This window comes from Dipodomys spectabilis, unplaced genomic scaffold, assembly GCF_019054845.1.
Source record: "Dipodomys spectabilis isolate Male_0828 unplaced genomic scaffold, ASM1905484v1 ptg000046l, whole genome shotgun sequence".
In the NCBI taxonomy this organism is placed as follows: domain Eukaryota; kingdom Metazoa; phylum Chordata; class Mammalia; order Rodentia; family Heteromyidae; genus Dipodomys; species Dipodomys spectabilis.
The window spans coordinates 1,841,559-1,847,612 of record NW_024870723.1 but is presented as its reverse complement, the minus strand read 5'-3'; positions in this window follow the sequence as shown (position 1 = coordinate 1,847,612).

Here is a 6,054-nt window from a genome sequence, read left to right as displayed (position 1 = left end):
CCACACTAGTAGAATACAGACACAATAATGTGTAGCAAGACCACAGAGGTGAGGTGAGAGGGGCATACAAAAATAGTCCATATCTAGCTTTTGACAAATGAGATTGTCTTCTAGGAGTAGCTTATTGAATTACTGCAATTATAGAGTGAACATTATTGTTAGGACCATGAAAGGACTCCTTAGTACTTCAGATAGCATGTACTATTAATGAATAGGTATAATTGGATTTTTAATTTGTGAAATAGTTTTTCACAAATCACAAAAAATTCAGTGAGGAAATATATGTGGCCAGCAGAAATATAAAGAAGACAATCATCTCATTTTAATAATAAGGACCGATGAGACGTTTGGATTTATTGTTGAATAGCCTGTCAACTAAAGACTTCATACTCAATGCCAGGCTCTTTGATTTCAAAGACTTTCCATCTGATGCTTTATGTTGCTTCAAAAGAATACACAATATTTATCTTGATTTTGATAGTGAGTAATAACTTACCAACCAGCTTGCCAATCTTTCAAAACAACTATATCTTTGATGCCTCTGTGATATTATTATTACTACTGACAAAACCAACAAGTCATTAACATCTCTGAATATTATAACTGTCCTGCCACGGTTGGTTGTCTTGTCCACTTTCCATCCCAGGTATAGAATTAAATATTCATTTACCATTAAAATATTAATGCAACCCCACAGTTTTTGTAACAAATATTAATTTCTTATGGCTTTTGCAGGCAATGCATAAGTTACACATTTCACATCCCACAGGAAAATGTTCATCTTCTGGAACATTTGTTCTATTGGTTTTGAATACAGAAGCATGGAGAACCGGAGAGGTGAGGCAGTGGATTTGTAAATCAGGCTTCTGACAAGTCATTGTTTTCCTATCTGGTCCAATGAATATTCTAACCAGACATCTGGAAAACTATAAGATAAAGCAAGGAAGAGTACTATGATGAGAAATCTCTCTTCTTTTTGACATCAAGAATGCAGAATGGATCATTTAATTTTCCTTTATTCCTTCAACTTCAGCCACTTTTCCTTTTCTCAGACATGAACTTATTTCTTTTTATTTTAGTTTATCTGTTAGTATCTGTTCATAAGGCACACACACACACACACACACACACACACACACACACACACCATACACACACATTCACACACATTGGGCAAAGGAGACAGTTCCAACTGAGAAAGGCTTCTTCATATAGTCTCAGAAAGTCTGCTTTGCAAATACAATATTCAGAATGATTGGGTGGTGCTTGTTAAGATTGGTCCTGATAGGCTCGTTGAACCAAAGTCTTTGAAGATTAAGGCCTACAGAGTCACAATGCACGCCAAATCCATAAAACTCTGGTTACACATTGGGTTAATTCAGCTTCAATTTCAGGAAGGGTTGGTTCCAAATGTTGACATTACTCCTTATATCCTGTGGTACTGTGGGAAAATTGATTTTTTAGACTGTCAAAAGTGAGACTACTAATACTTCAAAATGTGATTGCTCTAAGTAGAGACAATATCAAGTTTAAAACATTTAATACAGTGCAGGGCACATGATAAATTTTCAGTACAGTCAGTCATGCTGATAATGACAAATCCATATGTTACTAACTTGGCAAATCAAAACTCATACAAAGGAAACAAGACCATCTCGCTCCACTTCTTACCTTCCCCACCAATGGGTGGGTTTGCTTGAGATCTGAGAAACTCATAAGAAGCAATAAGAGAATATCAAAAGGAGAAGAGAAATAGGTCAGAGTGTTCAAATTCAAGGCTGTCCTCCATCATAGTGTCTCTTACATAAGGTTGCTGGGTTTCAGAATCAATCATCTAGGAGCTGGTGGAAGGGTGGTCAGAGAGAGAATGAGTGAACAAGGAGAGATCCTTTCTGGAAAGCTTTGAAGGAGGCTGCTTTACAGGGCAATTGCACATGTCTCGGATGGCTGAAAGTTGCTTCTTGCCCATTATTTCTCTCCCTTGGCATATCTGAGAAGTAGAAATCATGAGGCTACTGGGATTTCTTTAAGGATTTTAAAGAAAACTCTTGGAATTCTGAAATGATAGGGATTTAGGATAAAGTATATCTAGACAGAAAACTTGACTCTGTAGCACGCTAGCTGGCTGGACACAGGCAAATCACTAAACCTTTCATGCCTTTAGTTTCTGCACTTTTAAAGTAGGGTGATTTCCCCCTTCATGTTAACAGTATAAAAGGAGAGGACATATGCAAAACATTAGGCTGTCCTAGTTACATGCTCTTTTTACTTTCATTTTACGTTTCCATCCGTCTATAGTTGGAAGATTTGTCTCATGCTTACAGATTTTTCCGTTATAATTACTGGGATTAATACCGCAGTTTGCCTTCTCTTACTTTATTAGCTTGTCTGAGTATAGAGTGATCTTTTTTAAGCCAGGAGACTACAGCATTAAGTGTGAATTTAGGGTCAGAAGTCTACTGAACAAAACTTCATAAGGAACCTAAGGATTGACTTTTTTTAAATTTCTTTGTGGTTGTGGGGCTTGAACTCAGGATCTGGGTACTGTCCCTCAATTCTTCAGCTCAATGCTAGTGCTCTACCACTTTGCCACAACACCACTTCTGGCAAGCATGAGCCACTGGCACCCGGGAGGATAGACTTTAATTAAGTCTTCCAGTGTGCCATGGCTGAAAAATCAGATGTTTCCAAAACTAGAGTATATTGATAAAATGGAATAGATAGGGTCTCATGAACTGTTTGCCTGGTCTGACTCTAAGCCATGACCTTCTGGATCTCGATCACCCTCATAGCTAGGATTATAGAGATGAGCCACTATGGTTTTTTAAAAAAATGTGTTTCATAATAAAATGAGGATTAAAATTGTTTTTGGCATGGCTAAATACTTTCCTAGAGCGTGTATGTAGTTAATGAGTATGATGAACCTCCACAAGAGTAACAAGTATAAGAAACTTTTCCCAAGTTCTTGGTCTTCAGCTTCTTCATTTATTATGCAACTTCTTCTAGGGGAACAACTTCTAACACGGTGGAAAGACCTAGGAAACTGTTGAGGTAGCACAATAGATTTTTTTTCCAGTCAATACATATTAATAGCAATGTGAAATGGCATAAGCAATGGTTCTTCCAGCTCTGAGCCACGGATGTTTAGGCAGCTTGCTGCTTTCATTTCACTGACCTTTATTCTCGTGCTCAATTCCTACATGGTCAGAATCCAGTACATGTAACTTCTAAGGATATGATGAATATTAGATACTGTTCTGGACAAGATCTAAGAGTTCTTCTACAATACTCTGTAGAGTTATTTGAAATTTAATCGAATGAAGTGTTTATTGTATTAACTTATAGGTGAATTTGGAAGTAACAGTTCATCTTTCAGATATGCTTGGGCTTTGCCTTCTTCCATTCTCTTTATGAATGATCCTTTCAAAAATGTTTTCACATATGTACAAGTATGAAGCATATTCTATACATCAAAAGACCAAAAGAAAAATAAACAACAGCTCTAAATGTTTAGCATTAGGGTTGTTCACCCAAATAAGACAAAACAAAACAAAACTTTCCACTGTGGAATTTTGTATGATCATTAGAAAGAATGTCATAGATATATTGGTATTGACATGAAAATATTCTTCATGGCTTTATCCCAGGCCTGCAGCATAGTGTCTGGTTTGCATTAGAAAATTATTTTGCAATAGTGTGAATAAGTATAATATATCCCTGACTAAAGAAATCAAGTTGCAAAACAATAGCGTGAATATATATATATATATACATATATATATTACTACTATTAATCTGAGCTACTCAGGAGGCTGTGATCTGAGGATCGCGGTTCCAAGCCAGCCCTGGCTCTTATCTCCACTTAATCACCAGAAAACCAGAAGTGCACTGTGGCTCAAGAGGTAGAGTGCTTGCTTTGAGCTGAAGAGCTCTGAGACAGTACCCAGGCCCAGAGTTCATGTATCACAACCAACAAAAAAAATAGTACCTCATATATATTGGATATACTAGATATGTGCAGATACAGATGCACACACACATCTCAATATCTAGGGGCTCTTGGCATGATCTCGGAGCTAAATTGCATATCTTAGTATTTAAATGCCTTCTCCATGATTTTCTGCAAGCTTATAGAGCTTTTTAAAAACCTTCTGTTTCTTGCTTTATCCATGCTTTTACATATGCTTTCCTAACTGCTTTTCCATCCCAATATGGGATGCTGTTGTCTGGGTTCTAGTACTCGATTCCATTATCTCTATCTCCAAGAAAGCCTTAGCATCAAATGTTTCCTATTTTGTTGACATCACTGAAGACAGTGAACTTATCACTGAACACGTGGAGTGGAGTCACAGCATGTATAGCCTTTTGCCATCTTGGCGTCTTCATTGTCTATTTCCTTCCCTTCTTTAGCCCTTTCCTCTTCTTTCTCTAAGAGTCACAGTCTAACTCCCAGGCCTGTTTTATGCCAAAGCATTCTAGCCATACTAAGGGCTTCTCGTTCTTAAGAGCTTTTTTCATACTTAGCTCCAAATAGATGCCTTTTATGCAATAAATTCCACTTAACACTTTCCCCTCATTATAGTCATAAATGTGCAGACAAAAGAATGGAGAGGAATGCATCACTCCATTAATAATCACAATGTCAGAGCTACGAACTTCTAAAGCATGGAGTGTATGCTTGACTAAGGGAGTTTTACATAGTCAAGAATATGTTTTTCCATTGCTTAACTTTCTAAAAGTGTTTGTGACCAAATTAATTAAGGAGAGAAAGAGTCCCACTTCACACACATGACAAATGAGAAACTGGGACAGTTGGGTAAAAATGACACAAAATGAAAGATTGGTCATGAGAGGACTTGACTTTTTTTTCTCTGCTGATAGACTCTTCAGCCAAATGTTTAGGGAAATGTTTACCTGAATCTTCTTGGGTAATCTTTTAGTAGAGTTATTATGGCAGCCCTGAAACAGCATTTCTATATTAAGCAGCTGTTGTACCCTGAAACTCAAAGCTCTTTAATTCAGTCATGAGAAGGGCATGTTGTTCAAATAAAGTCCCAGCTGATACTGTGGTTATACACCTGCAAGTGAAAGAAAGCATGTGGAGGTTCTTGTCAGCAACCATCCATTATGCTAAATAGCTGTGGAAACACTGGATACCTGGCTGCTGAGATAATAATATGGATGGTATTTGAACATTTTAGGGCTGTGACTAATCTTGCTTTCTTCTCCTTCCTTATGCTAGAAACCTAATACTTCTCTTTCTTCCGAGAAGTTGATTTCCTTAGAAAATGTTGCTGATTGGTGACCCTGAGGGTGTGAAGTATCCATTTTTCTTGGAGGTCTAAGAAGTTCAAAAGGATGCTATTTCACTATGCATTTTTTCCCTTTGGCTCAAGAGGTTTATAAGGTATCAGAAAAGTTTTAAAAATCAGAATCAAAACAATACTCATAACGATAATAGCAATGGCTACAATTTCAGGGCAATATCCTGAAGTCCTCAGTAAATCAATTGCTATGCAAGGACTGATCCTACCCTTTCCACAGTCCATGGGCTAGCTGTGTCTTTCCATGCTTTGTTTACAGATGGAGAAACTGAGGTTCCATTTGGCTAATCAGTCCAAGGAGAGTGATACAACAAAGAGCTGTTGGCTTTACTAAGTGACTACCAACTATGAAATTCTGGAACTCAAAGGATGCTCAAAGCAAATTCCAGCTCCTTTGTTTTACAGATGGGTAGTTGACATCCAGGTATGATAATGATATCAAAGAGATAAGATAGCTGTGAAGCAGCCAGGGATGTCCACTTGCTGTATCTTTGATATCTTTGTGTAACAATGGGTCCAAAAGGAAAGAGTTCCTCTCAATTCTTACTCTCTCACTTGGCACTGCCAACACCACATCCATGTGAGTTAGCGATGAAAGTTACATTTTCATGTGATTTACGTGTGAAATCACAACTTCCATTCATTTTTCTCAGGAGGCAAGCTTTCTCCTAATGAGAGGAGCCTTCATCTTCTAGAAACAAACTCTCATCTTTCCCCAAGTGGCCCAAAC